General features: G+C 36.2%; 1 long non-coding RNA gene across 1 annotated transcript; it reads left to right on the forward strand.

Annotated features, from left to right (window-relative positions):
• The first annotated feature begins 6861 nt into the window (after positions 1–6861).
• Positions 6862–7902, forward strand: LOC129884975 (uncharacterized). The gene is made up of 3 exons (XR_008766010.1): positions 6862–6973; positions 7062–7179; positions 7598–7902. It is a non-coding gene; the product is annotated as an uncharacterized LOC129884975 (long non-coding RNA).
• Positions 7903–16604: the final 8702 nt, after the last annotated feature.

The following is a 16604-nucleotide window of genomic DNA, read 5'->3' on the forward strand; positions in this document are numbered from 1 at the left end:
TTTTGATGGTTCCATCAGCTCCAAAACTGCAAAATTAGGCTAGTAGCATGGTCGTCATGAGTATCGAGGCAATCAGTGCATGTTTCTTACTATTTGGCACTTTAGCCTTTGAAATTTAATGTTGACTTTGGTCAACATTCTTGGAAAACATGCTTGGATTGAAATTTTGTCAACGTGGTTAGCTATGACATATCAATTTTGGTCTGGAACGACCTTTCATTCATATCTCGAGGCTTCTAGTCTCATTTCGAACCTCCTTGTGGAAATGGCAAAAATTTTCTTGGGTGTGGGACCCATATTTTATCAAGACGAGCTCGGATAAAAAATTTGACTGCTCCATTAAGTTCAAAACTTCAAATTTTGGGGGGTAGCATAGTTCGTTTGCACACACGAGATTCTGAACAGATCCCGAGCACTCCATCAAAGCTTGTTCAAAGCTTAAGTTTGAGCTGGTGCAGCACCTACTAGTGCAAGCACCATTGCTCATCGCATTCACAAGGCTTGTGGTCACGATTGCAATGCACTAGCTCAGTAGACTTCGCAATCGCAAATTCAAAGGCCGCAATTGTGATTCACAGGCTTAGTGGCCTTTGCGACCGCGATGTTTATTGTCTGGTCTTTTAATTAAAGACCAGACGCGAACCAGCTATGACTCCTATATTTATTCTTCAGTTTTGGGAGCTAGGGAGCTCCATTTTTGGCGATTCCAAGTTCGATGGTTTATTGTTGATCGTGGCTATATTTTTGCGTATTCAAGGAAGCGTGAAGATCATTTGTTTAAGGTAATTTCTTTCCCAAAGGAGCTGCCAAAGCTTAGTTAGGGTTTAAATGGTGTTTTCAAATCTTGGGCTGACTTAGGTCATTTTGAGCATCGATATATGCCCTATTTTGGGGTATAAGCTCAACAATGCATTTAGAACATTGTCACAGAGTCGTTTTAAAGATTTTCATTGCGGGTCCCATAATTTTGTTTTAGACCCTATTTTGGGTCCCTCTTCAAAAAATATAAATTTAGTGCCAAAACATTCGTATTGATGAGGTGATCAACATTTTGATAGTGTGGGAGCATTTGGAGTTAGTTTTTGTAGCAGAAAACTATTGGAAAATGGACTCGGAGCGCATGTGTTCGACTTTGAGATAGGCTTCGGTCTCTTTTCTTTTTATTGAGCTTCATAAGGTATTTCTCAGTGTAAATGGCTTGTAGTTTGGATTATATATGACGAGTCAGGCTCAATTCCCAGTTTCTTACTTCTTTGTCCCGATATGAGCCTTAAACTAGTTTGTCTTTATGAGATTTCCCATCTAGATGGTAAGATTATTTATTATACCTAAGTGCTGCCTTGATTAGCCTATTTTAGGTGACATGAGTGATTTTTATGGTGGATGGTGGATTAGAGCCTTAGAATTTGTTTTGGGATGAACCTTAGTTGATATAGCCATTGTTGGTAGGAGTTTTTGAGACCTAGTGCCCTACTCTATGGTAGTACCTATTTTGAAGCCTTGGTGTAGTGGTTCTTACCCAGTTAGACTTGTGAATTATCGTTGGATCCCATTTTTGGATTTAGAGCTCGAATCCCCTATGCTTTCTATCGTCATTTGGCAGGGCTATATGTGGTTATAAATCTCGAGGTGATTTTACCCAGATGGATCTGGAGGTATTGATTGACTAGTTAAGCACCTGTTTCTGTATTTCCTCCTCCTTGTTACCTAGTTAGTGTTGAGTTCCCTTTTGGTCCTTGTGATTGAGTTAGAGGAGTAGATTTGAGCTTTAGGCCTTGATTAGAGGTCAGTTGTATTTGTGAGCCCTGTTTGTATGCTTTAGAGGGTAAGGTACTTGTGGCATCATTATTGTATGTGATTGTGCATGTTGTTTAGGTGTTGGTGATGGTATGCATTGCATTGCATCATTGTTTTCTCACAGAAGTAGTTGAACCCGGTGCATGCATTAGTTCTTGGCATTGATTTGAGAAAGTTGGGTTGTAACCCAAACTATTTTATACTAATTTTCGAATGGAGGTCGTACTACCTTTACTACTACTATTTTCAGTGGACTGGAAGTATCAAGAATGCGCTTATTTTATGATATTGATTTGAGGCATCGAGGATGCGCTCATTTTATTATATTGATTTGAGGCATTGAAGATGCACTCATTTATAGATTGATATAAGACCTGGATCGGGACCAGGTGATATATAGGGTCGTTCTCGAGCCCCCCTATAGTGATCCCATAAAGGCGCATTGGTCCTACTTCCTGGTTGAGACTGGAGTAGGTATATATATCATGGTAGGAGGAACTCTGCACAGATGTTACTACTAGTTTTACTGCATTACTTTCATGCATATATGCATTGCCTATCACCAGCGTAGTTATTTGTATCTGTCGGTAGCATAGGATGTCGTATAGGTTAACCTTTTTATGAGTGAACTTCTTAGGCATATAGGGGCTCGGGGAGGTATTGACTTACTATTTGCGAACTTGTGGTAGTATAAAGGGTTTCCTCTTGTTTTAAGGTAGTTACTGCCCTTGTTCTTATGTATCTATCTTTTTGTGCAGGGATTTAGTGATATGGTCCTTTGGACCTTTATGTGATATATGTGATTACTTCTATAGTAGGTTGCCATTTAGTTGTTCCCCTTTGTAGTGTGTTGTCGAGTTTAGATCTTGGGTTGGCACCACCAGGTACATCCTTTTCTTCCTTGATTGGTCCCTATCTTCTTCCTTCCTTATATTAGATGTTCTTATTGTAGGCTTCCTTATTATTATTGTTAGTTACTTGTGATATATACACTCCTTGCTTACATGCTCTTTATACTTGCTTTATATTTAGAGCTCAGTCGGCCTGCCAACTTAGTGCCACTTGTTCGTACTCATACAACACTTTTGTACGTTGCTTATCATAGTATGGGTTTTCACTACTGATTTGGATATTGTGCGAAGCAGCTCTTGGATTTGAAGAATTTGGGTGAGATCTTGGTGTTCAGGATTGCCTATCTGCCTCTATTTTGGCTTGGATTAGTCTTTATTTTGTATTCAGAAACAGTCTATATTACCATTACTATTATGGTATATGTATAAACCTTGTACTCCCTTATTTTGTTTAGAGGCTCGACTACCGATTGATACCAGGTCTTGGGGCTATCTTATTGTATTTTTATTATTCTTCTTTTCTTTTTCTTAATATTATTATTAGTATTCGCCTCTTTCCTTCCGCTTGTGATGGTCCGTTGTCTATAGTTACGAACTATGGGGTTAAGCTTACCTATTGATGGATTGATAGTAGGTGTTATCATGACTTAAAAAATCAGGTCATGACATTTACTCACTTCATTAATCAAGGTTGTAATGTAGTTGAGTTGATCACTCGACTACTCTTCTCAATTCATCGTGATTTTGTTATAAGTCAATGTTTAATCATTAAGTAGTAGTCTTATAAGATTGATTCAAACTCAATCAAGGTTAATTGTTGCATTCCATATTTAATTGATCATGTACTCACTTCATTAATCAAGGTTGTAATGTAGTTAAGTTGATCACCCGACTACTCTGCTTAATTCATCGTGATTGTGTTATAAGGCAATGTTTAATCATTAATTAGTAGTCTTATAACATTGATTCTCACTCAATCAAGGTTAATTGTAGCATTTCATATTGAATTGATCGTTTACTCATTTCATTAATTAAGGTTGTAATGTATCACCCGACTACTCTGCTCAATTCATCATAATTGTGTTATAATATTTAATAAATACAACGTTCAACTTTAGAACTCTTACAGGATCGAATCTATAGTTCAATTTCAATATAAATTATTTTTTATATATAATTTTTTTGTCAATTAGTTTGCAACTATTTAGCCTGTAAATTTTATTTCCTTATATTCTGTACTCTATGATTTGGTGGGAAGTTAATGTCACAATTCAAATTTGGGCCATGATGGCACCTACTATAACCCCTGAATAGGCAAACCAAACCCAACTAATGTTAAAGTCAAACCTCAATTTAAATAAATAGATAATAACATAAGAATGTGAAAGTAAAATGAATATAACAAAAGAAATCAGGATAAGGAATAGATATGTAAATACGATACAAAATATACAAAAATGCCTGAAAGTGATCAAAATGACGGACTGGCGCAAGACCAAACCCCAGACCTGGTGTCACCTATACAAGAGCTACTAAGTATAAAAGCTAACAATATATGAATATACAATGCAAAATTGATGGTCCAAAATATAAAATACAAGTCAGAGCAAAAGAGGGAATGTAGCAAGTCTCTAAAAGCTGGGAGCTCACCATATTCTAGATCTGGCACAGCTACGGATGATCAGGCACGCGCTGGGGAGGCTCGAACTGAGAGTTGTATAAAAAAAAATGCAGAAGCGCAGTATGAGTACCAAAACACGGGGTACTTAGTAGGCATCATAGGCCGATCGAGCTCAGAAAGAATAAATATATAATAAGCAGCACGATGATACTAATAATAAGTGGGGAGAAGCATAAAACTACCATCTCAGGAAAAAGGGTAAGGGAAGATTATCCAATAATCAAGTAAATCCAACAAGTCATGTACTCACATCAATAATCTCAACTCGTAATATACCAGATGAATGTACAAATGTAAACTCATAGTTATGCCTCAACATCATCCAAAAGTATTATGAAGAGCCCGAAATAACCCTCGAACTCATCAATAAAAGGGTTCTCCAAAATAATACTTCGAGTTCATCAACATCAAAATAATAACTAGGAATATGTATCAACAGGATGTCCGGAATTAACATCTCAATTATCAAATAAAATAAAAAGTATCCCAAAGTCAATAAAAGGGCCGCCCGAAATAATAGCTAGAGCTCATCAACCATTAATTTCGATAAGTAAGATATCACCGTATTTCCTTAAATGTCTCATATTTATTCATCAACCAAAAGTCCTATTCTCATCTTTTACTCTTTCATTTTTAAAAAGGGTTTTTAATACCAGCGAGTTAATTAAGACAAGTAGCATGTCAAAAATCAGATATTACTCAACTGACAATCCAGTGTACCGAAAGCACGGCCTCGGGCCCAACATTTCCATATCATAAAAAAATAAGGCATAAGTATAAGCTAAAAATCACAACGAGTGGCCAACCAAAACCAAACGAATCAAACATGCGGCATCCTAAGTTCAAATCAACTAGGAGCAAGTTCTAAGGATTCTAAGCGATGTAAACAAGCTAAGATAGCACCTAGACTAAGGCTCCAACGGCTAACACCCCAATCTAGATAATATCGATGATCATCGACTACAAAATGCTAAATAGGATATCAACACCTAAATTACTAGCCTAATCACTTGTTACCACCCAAAATATATTAATTCCAACCAAGCTAAGTCTAACAAGAGAAAGCCATGACCTACCTCAAAGTCGAAACTGCACACAAATTGCTAAACCTGAGTTTTTCCCTTCCGAGATACGTCTGAATGATGCCACTCTATAAAATTATCGAAAAATACATCAAAACAAAGTCAATGATACCCATATTACTATAATTAAAAACGGAACTAAAATCAGGTCAAAATTTAACATTACGACCCACACATAAAATTGAAAAATAAACTCCGTCACAAGCTTCCAAATAACTCAAGGAACTTGTGCCCTAAAAATGGGCACACATTTCGAACAATGGAAGAGTTCAAACAACCCCACCAATAGCGAGTCCTAGAATAGTCAAAAATACAAGAAAACAACGAATTTACGCGAAACTTACAAGATTTTTAGGATGAGAAAGTGTCATGGAATATTCCCACAAGATTTATCGATATCGGTCAAGATTTTCTCTCAAAAATGGAGTTTGATATGTGGAAAATAAGAGAAAAGGTGCTAGCAATGGGTCTTAAAAGACCTCACTGCCAGGCCACATTTGGCCTTCACAAATGCAGAGTACAAACAAATTGGCCTCTATGAACACAGCCTGAGGCCCGCGAATGTGGAACAAAAAGCTTCACCTCCTCGAACGCGTGCAAGGGCCCACGAATGTGGAGAGTAAATTATAGGTGCACCAGCAACTGTACTGGTGCATTTCTCCAAGGGGAAAACGTCCCTCAATGGGGGATCGAGACTCGTTTGAAATCTCGTTGATGTAAACAAACTATGCTACCCAACTGTAAATGGCATTACAGACTCCATAAAATCGACAGATTTACCAACAGAAGTCGTTTCGATGAACTATTGACCAAAGTTAAAGAATTTTTAAAGAAAAAACACATTCCGATCACCTTGAGAACCGAACCAAAGGTCGTTCTAGACCAAACTTGGCGCTCCAAAGTTAACTGCGCTTGCAAAATTTGCTTCCGAGTGCGTTTACTCAAAATGTTGACTGAAGCCAATCTTTGGCCAAAACGTAAAGTTAAAATGGCAAAACCACCTAAACTCAAAACGAAGACTACAAAACTCAAACCAACCTTCCTTCTAGAACAACATGGATCTTCCGGAGCTGATGGAACCATTGGAATTCCCATACGATGCTCATCTCCGGATGTTGACTAAAGTGAACTCTTTCAAGCCTGAAGCCTCACATATGGCAAAGCATCCTCAAAACTCAACTAAACACCTTTGGGAGCGTGCCACCCATCCCGACATCACATAAGAGCTATAAAGAATTTACGAAAAGAGGTAAAATGATAAAATTACGTACAAGCACGAAAATGACATTGAAGGTCATTACAGTTAAAAATAAATCGACTATTCAAATTCCAATGGTAGGATATTCCAAACTTTTCATTACTATATAGTTGGTAGGTAGAGAATACCTAGGTGTGCGATACAATTCAAAGGTACATTGTGCTTTTATGAAACAAGAGCCCATCTGAAAAATAGCAAAGGTTCTTCTTATCACTAATATGGAAAACTTCACACCTGTTTCAAGTGTTCCCCTTCCAACCTTCTTATTGCATCTAACTAGGTCAAAAATTACGGTGATAGAGTGGTAATTTATTCCCTTTTTATGTTTTTCTATATATTTCTTTGTTACTGTAAAATTTGTATAATATAATATATATTTTTCGCATTTGTAGTGGTTGCCGCTAACTGTCAGTGAATTCATTCCGACGAGGCCAACAAATTTAAAGACCATTCTTCTAAATTTTGAAGCTTCACAACAATATTATGCAACAACAGATCCGTCCAGATAGAGTAAGTGGCGGAGGATCAATAATTGATGGAGGAAATTTATTAATAGTTCAGGTCTCCATGAAGGAGACATTTTGGATGTTGTAATATTACATAGTTGTGACTGTTGTGTAGAAATGTCAGTTTCACAACACAACCCACACAATCATCCTTTTGTTGACAAGGAGATGTCATGGTAGTGGTTGATTATTGAAGACTTATTTATATTCCTTTAGAGTGCTATTTTTAAAAAGGAAAAATTAACATGGAAATTGCCCTATTTTTTAAAAGAATTTTTTATTCTAAATAATTAACTAGCATTATTCAATGGACGTGATGCTTACCCTTTATAAATACATACTTAACCATCATACTTGAATTATACTCTCCCTCTTCTTTCTTTTAAAAAAAAAGAAATTCTTACATATATTATGATAAACAGTAATGTCCAAGAAAATGGAAATACCGATGGAATTAGAAGAGAACGGCTTACGGCGGACTGGGAGATCAAACTCATGAAACAGGAGGTGAAGGACATCAACCGTGCGGTTGAAGCTCTGAGGCGAGAGCTTTGGACGTTAACGAATCACTATATTAGATTGGCTAATCAGATCAAGAACAACACCAGTGAGGGCAGTGCTGGCGGTGGATCCCCTAATGTTGTAAGGGATGAAGATGACGTTTACGGTTTTTTACCATGATATTTTTGGGATTCTATTTTTTTATATGTAATTAGTAAAGTTTGTATTTTGTTTTAATTATTAGCTTCGTGCATCCTTTAATTTGCGTGCTTTTTATCTCTTAAATCTGGCAATATTGTGTTTTTAAAAAAGAAGAAAAAGAGTAGATGGAAAATCTTTATGTGAAAATTAAAATTAAGTAAAATGTATTTAAGAGCCCATTTATGGATCGGAGTGTTCAAAGCAATTAATTAGCCTCTTGAAAAAATAGATTCTTGACTATATAAATTTTGTTTTAAGTTTCAAAGGTCATGTTAATGGTGGGGATAAAATGAGAAATATTTGTTTGTTGAGCAATTTTTTCAAATGCACATTTTATAGAGGAGTTCGTATTTTTCAAATGAAATTTTTTCAAATTTAGATTTTATTGTTTGTTGAGCAATTTTTTCAGAGCTAATTCTAATTAATTAATTAATTGAGAGTATTAAGGGACAAACATCATGGAAATTACGTCTTTGGAAAATATGTTGAGTGTATATGCTATAAGTTCGTATAATGATGAATAAGTAGTTTACAAACTGATTTTAATATTCATATAAAGAATTTTTTATACAAAGTAGAAGCGAATGTTATTGCAGCGGAAACGGTAAAAAGTCATCTTATACGAATCCCTTTGGTCCCACATTCGAGTGTAGATTAGGTACCCCATTTTTTTTTAAGAAATAAAATCTTTTTGTGGGAATTTCTAAATTCTAAAATTTTCAGTGATTTGAAATTTTAAAGTTTTCTATATATATACTTACATTTTCCCCACAACAAACTCTCTTCTTATCAGAACACTTTATTTAAAGAAGACCAAATCTTGACAAAATATTTTCCTATCCCAAAGATGGCACCCTTCACACCGGTGAAAAATTTTCCCTATTCAGGCTTCTTGCTTCCATTAAAAAAAACGCATGTCAATAGTTATGGAGTGGTAATTTAGTACCTTTCATTGTTTTTCTTAATATTTCTTTCTAGTTTTATTAACATACTATTACATTATTTTTTCCCTCTTCGTAGTGGCCGCTGCGATACATTTATCAATTCATTTCCACAGAGACAACAACCTTAAGAATCGTTCATATTTATTTTGGAGGAGATAAATCATATTATGCAACTATCAGTAAGTGTAGAGAGGATAATCGGCGGAAGATATGCAATGGATGGATGCATTTCCTTTGTAATGCAAGTTTGCAATAAGGAGATCTTTTGGATGTTGAAATCTTCCATACTTGTGAAAGTTGTGTAGAAATATCAGTTCATAAGCCTGAGCCTTATTATGTTGAAGGGGATTGAGTAAAAGTGATTGACCCTTGACTAGTATAATCCTTAATTTCATGTTGTTTCATATCATGTTTTATATTTATTAATATTTTCATTTGTTTATTATCATCAATAGTAAAAAAAACTTTGGTAACTGTGGGTGAGTGTAAAACAGTTGGTTTTGTGACAAGAGAAATGTAAAGAAAATATTTTGGGCTCTATTCTAAACAATTTTACTTACAACGTATTGAAAAAGAAAAGAAAAAATTGACGGTTTGAGTCTCCCAACACATGTTTCCGGCTTCACAGCCTTTTCGTACCCCAACACACCTTTAAAAATACACTCAACCTTCTTTCGTTGTAATATCACATCTCCATATTCCTGTAAGACCCCAGAAGTCGGAAAGTTGGACCCAAAGAAAAAAATCTCAAATTTTGAACTAGCTCATCTTCATGAATCACTCTATGAGTCGTAGAGCTTTCTGCGACTCATAAGAGTGAATCGTAGAGTGACTTTTTGAGAATTGTACAATGTTACTCTCAAGAGAGGTTCTACGACTCAACAGAATGAGTTGTTGTCTTGTTGACGAGTCATGAAAACCACTCACCCCAAAACTTCAGAGGCCATATTTCAGAAGTTTCTCAAGGTCGAGTCTACGACTTGACCAGACGATTCGTAGCCAAAGTTCAGAGGCCCTCAAGGTTGCAGGTTTCGATAGTTGTAGGACGAATGCACCTTATGATTTGTCGTCACGAAGACGATTCGTAGAAACGACTAGTTTGCAAACATCAAAGACTTGAAAATAGTACCTTTCCATAGACCTGCAGGACGATTCATCTTGATGACTCGTCATTATTTCTATGACTCGTGGAGTCGTCTCGTAAGGTCAAAAATTTTAGTTTTAATAAAGGCTAGTTATGTCATTTTCCAAGTTTTTTGCAATGAACCTATACACAATTATGGCTAAGTTCAAGTCTACATCTACCCAATCCTTTGAAATTTCCCTCATTCTAAATCATTCTCCTAAAATTCTCTAAGGCAAGAATTAAATTCTCTCAAAGATTCTTCTTCAAGCATCAAGCTAGCTAGGGTTTCAGACTTCTTCAAGGTTTCTTCCCTAATTCTTAGTGAATTCAATCAAGGTATGTGAAAATTGATCCATGAGTTCCTTTCACCCATAGAGTCCCAAATATTTCTCAAGTTTCCTTCAATTTTCAAATTGATTATGAACCCTAGTTTTGATGAATTGCATTGTGTTGTTTCAATTTCATTTTGATTTTTTATTAATGATCATTCTAAGCATGTATTTTCATAAATTTCATGATTTTAAGTTGAATTATGAATTCCCAAGAATAAAGCTATCTCAATTATGATTTTAAGGGTCAAAGATGATTTTTATGACTTGACTATGAGTTCAATGATTTTCACGAAAAGGTTTCATGATTTAAAGTTGAGATTATGATTTTAATGATCAATCTATGATGATGATCAAGTTATGATCAAAGAAATTTATTATGGTGTGATAATGCCAATTCTCACACAATAATGTTCAAAGATGGTGATAAGTACAATTCTCACCAAAGTTATGGATTCTTATGAATCACTAAGTTAGTTAGCTACTCTTAATATGTTTTATAAAGGTGGATTGATAGGTAGTTACTATCTTTTCCTATTATGTTATGATCATGTTTTTATGAGTTTTCGTTGAGATATTGACTAAGCACCGAGAGGACTTCTAATAGGGGTCCGGTTTGGTAACACAGTTAGTTACCAAAGAGAATCCTAGTAGCAACCTAAAGTCCCAAACTACATTGTCTGCATAGGTTGCCTTTATGGCCTAGCTAGTGGATCCACATATAGCACAGTTTAGTTGAGTTAAGTACCATGATAGAGTATACCCTGGAAAGTTAGTCTCCCTCTTATCGATGAGGATTACATCAGATTCCATATTATAGCTTGCATGGTCTTAGATGTCGGTTAAAGGTCTTATCACATACAAGTTTAAGTTAAGTTATGGGTTATATGATAAAGTTTTATGACATACGCTGACCATGAGTTTTCATATGTTTTCAAATGCTTCTAATCCTTACTCATGTTTATTTTGATTGGTCATTCATCTTATCACATATTGTTCATGTTCCTTTACTTGTTCATGAATATCTCACATACTTAATACCTTTTATGTACTAATGCATATTTTGCCTACATTGTCTCATAATGTAGGGGCGGACGACACTATAACCATCCTATTCGTGGGTAAAATTTATTTAGATATCAAAAGTTAGTGAGCCCTCATCTTATCGAGGGAGATGACTGTCCCTTTATGTTTCTACCATTTTGGCTTACTTCTATTATTTGGGTGAGCTAGGAGCTTGTCCTAATCCCCCATAAAAAATTAAACCAGAGGCATGTTTAGATGGTATTATAATGTAGTCCATACGGACATTGGTTGATTGATTCTATCCCTTAGTCTCATTCCTTTGAGTTGTTACTTACGCTTGTTTTACTATGTTTCTCTACCTTATGTATGATGTATGCTAAGATGACTTAGTTGGGGTCCCTCGAATACCGATCGTCGTGTCGCAGCTTGGCACTAATTCGGGTCGTGACAAACTTGGTATCATAACACAAGATTTAGAAGAGTCCTAGGGAGTCTAACATGTCGCGCTAAATAGAGTTTTTTCATTTGTGTGAAGCGCTCCACATCCATGAATATTAGGCTATGAAATATCTTAGGAAAATCTCACTTCTTTTATGATCTATGTCATGCGGTAGAGTGGTCACTAATTATTTTCCTCTAACGCTTGTTCTTTGTAATTTTTAGAAAATATCTCCACGAAGACACCTCACTACAAGAAACGTGGTTGAAGAGGAGAAACTGAATGACCAAGTCTCCAATGTTGAGTTCCAAGCGGCCTTTCAAGTACTTGCTCATGCTGTTACGGCTCAAGCAAATCGTGAAGTGGTTGCTCCCATAAACCCAAATATGGGTAAGGCAGCAACAAGAGTTCGTGATTTTATGAGGATGAATCCTCTAGAGTTTTGGGGTTCTAAGGTTGAAGAGGATCCAAAAGATTCATTGATAGTAATCACAAGGTTGTGGATATCATGAGGTTTAGCCCAGTTGAGAGGGCAGATTTGGCCACGTATCAATTGAAGGTTATTTCTCGTATTTGATATGATCAATGGAAAAGTGAGAGGCCTAGAGAGGCGTATCTCATAACTTAGGATGAGTTCAAAAGGGTGTTGCTTGAGCGTTTCTTCCTATTACAGTTGAAGGAGGTCAAGGTACAAGAGTTCATCAACCTTAAACAAGGTGGTATGAATGTGAGGGAGAATTCACTTAAGTTTACTCATTTGTAAAAGTATGCTCCATTTATTGTTTCCAACTCAAGAGCTCGTATGGGCAAGTTTATGTCAGGTATGATGGATATGGTCTCAAAAGAGTGTAAGATGGCTATGTTGATTTGAGAGATGGACATCTCTATAGTAATGACCTATGTAGAACAAATAGAGAGTGATAAGTTAAAGGAGGAAACTAGAGAGCCCAACAGAAAAAGGACCGACGGTAGTGAATTCTATCATGGTAAGTCCGAAGGAGGTGGACGTCCTTATTTTTGCCAAAGATACTCCGTCAAAGATCTTCAAATGCCACTCTCCAAGGTTTGACAAGGATAGGGTTCCTAACCCTAATCCTCAAGAAGGTTCTCATATTGGTAAAGTGACCCCCATATGCAAGAAGTGTGGCAAGAACTACAAGGGTGAGTGTTTAGCAGGTTTGAATGTGTACTACCATTATGGAAAGCCGTACCATCATGCTAAAGAGTGTAAGGTCAAAAATGGTAATCCTCAAGGCCAAGTTTCTTAAGGTGCTCAAGTGCAATCTAAGGGTGGTCAAAGCAACAATCATTTTTACACTCTCCATGTGAGGCAAGAGGTGGAGGAGACTCCCGATGTTGTTTACCGGTATATTACAATTCTTTCACTATGATGTTTCTGCCTTACTTAATCCTGGTGCAAATTTGTCTTTTTCTTCCCCTTATGTGTCCAAGATATTTGATGTTAGCCTCGAAACGTTGTTAGAGCCTTTTTCTATTTATACTCCCGTAGGTGAGTAGGTTGTGGTAAAAAAGTCTATAGAAGTTGTACGGTTTTGATTTTCCATAAAGTTACTCTATGTGATCTAATTGAGATTGAGATGACCGATTTATATGTTAACCTTGGTATGGATTGCCTATACACATGTTATGCTTCAATTGATTGTAGAACCCGAGTGATTAAGTTTCAATTTCATAATGAGCCAATCCTAGAATGGATAGGTAGTAATTCCGTGTTCAAAGGTCAATTCATTTTGTGGCTGAAAGCTCGAAAAATAATTTCCAAGGGTTGTATTTATCATCTTTTGAGGGTTAGGGATAAAAATTTTGAAGACCCTACTCTAGAGTTGGTCCCTATTGTAAATGAGTTTCTGAACGTGTTTCCCGATAATCTACCCGGTGTTCCTCCTGAAAGGAAAATTAACTTTGGCATAGATATTCTTTTGGGTACTCAACCCATTTCTATTCCTCCTTACCAAATAGCCTCGGTGGAATTAAAGGATTTAAAGGATCAATTGAAATACTTACTAGACAAAGGTTTCATTAGACCAAGTATATCCCAATGGGGTGCTTGCATTTTATTTGTTAGAAAGAAGGATGGTTCTCTACATATGTACATTGACTACAGGCAATTGAACAAAGTAACCATCTAGAATAAGTATCCAATCCCGAGGATAAATAATTTGTTTGACAAATTGCAAGGGAAAAGTTATTTCTCTAAGATTGATCTCCCTTTTTGTTATCACCAATTAAGGGTAAGGGAGAGTGATTTTCCCAAAAAGGCATTTCGAATAAGGTATGGCTATAATGAGTTCATAGTTATGTCTTTTGGTTTGACCAATTCCCCTGCAGCATTCATGAATTTGATTAATAGGTTGTTCAAGCAATATTTGGACATGTTTGTAATTCTATTGATTGATGACATTTTGGTTCACCCTCAGAGTGAGGAAGAGCATTCTAATCACTTGAGAATAGTGTTATAAACCCTAAAGCATAAGAAATTATTTCTCAAGTTAAATAAATGTGAGTTTTGGATAAGGGAGGTGGCTTTTATTGCTCATATTGTGTCCGTTGAAGATATTATGGTTGATCCTAAGAAAACCAAGGGGGTTAAGAATTGGCCTAGATCGTTGTCCCCTTCGATTATTAGAAGTTTCTTGGGCCTTGACAGATATTATAGAAGATTTGGATAAGGTTTCTCATCGATCTCTTCACCTTTGACTAAGTTGATTCAAAAGAAAGTGAAGTTTCAATGGTCTAAAGCTTGTGAAAAGAGTTTTCAAGAGTTGAAAGATCATAATGCTATCGCTCCTATTTTGACCTTGCTGGAAGGGTACAATGGTTTTGTTGTGTATTACGATTCTTTAAAAGTTGGTCTTGGTGGTGTATTGATTCAACATGGTAAGGTAATAGCCTATGATTCTAGCAAACTTAAGGTTCATGAAAGAAATTATCCAACCCATGACTTGAAACTAGCGGCAGTTGTGTTTTCTTTGAAGATTTGGAGACACTGTCCATGTGGATGTGTTCACCGACCATTAGATTCTACAATATATGTTTAAGAAAAAGGAATTGAACCTTCGGCAAAGGAGTCTACAATATATGTTTAAGCAATATATGGTTGTCGATGCACTAAGTAGATTGTCCATGAGGAGTGTGGCCAATGTTGAAGAAGGTAAGAAATAACTGATTAAAGATGTTCATAGATTGGCATATTTAGGTGTGCGGTTGGTTGACTCTAATGATGGAGGTGTTATTATTCACAATGATTTGGAATCGTCTCTTATGGAGGATATTAAGGCTAAACAAGACCATAATCCAGTGTTCGTTGTGTTAAAGAAGTTGGTTGCCGACAAAGCCATTGAAGCTTTCTCCCAAGGGGGAGATAGTGTGCTTCGTTATCAAGGACAATTGTGTATGCCCAATGTTGATAGGTTAAGAGAGTTGATATTGAATGAAGTTCATAGTTCCCAATATATTGAATGAAGTTCATAGTTTCCAATATTCGATTCATCCGGGTTCCACCAAGATGTATAGTGATTTGAGGGAAGTCTATTAACGGAATGGCATGAAGAAGCATATAGCGGAATTTATGGCTAAGTGTCCAAATTGGCAACTAGTTAAACTGGAGTATCAAAGACCAGGAGGCCTAGCCTAATATATTGAAATTCCTACTTGGAAGTGGGAAGATGTGAATATGGATTTTGTAAAAAGTTTGCCTTGTACTAAGAAGAAATATGATTCCATCTAGGTTGTTGTAGATTGGATGACTAAGTCAGCTCATTTTCTACTGGTTAAGACTTCTTAAAGTGCCAAAGATTATGCTAAGTTGTAAGTTCATGAGATGGTAAGACTTTATGGTGTTACCTTGTCCATTATATCGGATCGAGGTACTCAATTTACTTCACACTTTTGGAAGTAGTTTCGAAGAAGTATTGGTACAAAGGTTAAGTTAAGTACCGCTTTCCATCCTCAAATTGATGGTCAGGCTGAAAGAATGATCCAAATTTTAGAGGATATGTTGAGGGCATATGTTGTTGATTTTAAAGATAGTTCGGATGAACATTTTCCATTGATCGAGTTTGCCTACAATAATAGTTATAACTATAACATCCAAATGGCTCCTTTCGAAGGATTGTATGGGAGAAGATGTAGATCCCCGGTAGGATGGTTTTAAGTAGGTGAGGTAGCCTTGATCGGTCCAGATTTGGTAAAAGATGCCATGGAGAAGGTGAGACTAATAAGGGACAGTTGAAAATGGCTCAAAATTGTCAAAAGTCCTATTCCGATGTTAGGAAGAGAGAAGTAGAATTTGAGGTGGATGATTGGGTTTATCTGAAGGTCTCACTCATAAAGGGTATAATAGGTTTCAGTAAGAAAGGGATATTAATTCCTAGATACATTGGACCTTATAAGATATTTATACATGTTGACAAGGTAGTATATGAGTTAGATTTTCCACTTGAGTTAGCTATGGTTCACCCGGTGTTTCATGTGTCTATATTGAGAAAGTTTGTAGGTGATCCAAATTATATCGTACCATTGAAAGATGTGAGTGTTAAAGACAATTTGACTTATGAAGAGGTTTCGGTAGAAATCATAGACCGACACGTTATGAGGTTAAGAAACAAAGAAGTTGTATCCGTCAAAGTATTATGGAGAAACCAACAAGTATAAAGTGCTACTTAGGAAGCAGAGGCGGAAATGATGAACCGATACCCGTACCTCTTTCCCCCTACTCAAGCCTAATGTAGTAAGTTGTTCTTATTCAAGATAATTGAACTCTTGCGTATTCAGTTCCTCCTATGTAATTTATATGTATGCATAATCATGAAAGTTCATTTTTAAAATCCATGTTTTATGTTG

Source organism: Solanum dulcamara, chromosome 4, assembly GCF_947179165.1.
Source record: "Solanum dulcamara chromosome 4, daSolDulc1.2, whole genome shotgun sequence".
Classification (NCBI taxonomy): domain Eukaryota; kingdom Viridiplantae; phylum Streptophyta; class Magnoliopsida; order Solanales; family Solanaceae; genus Solanum; species Solanum dulcamara.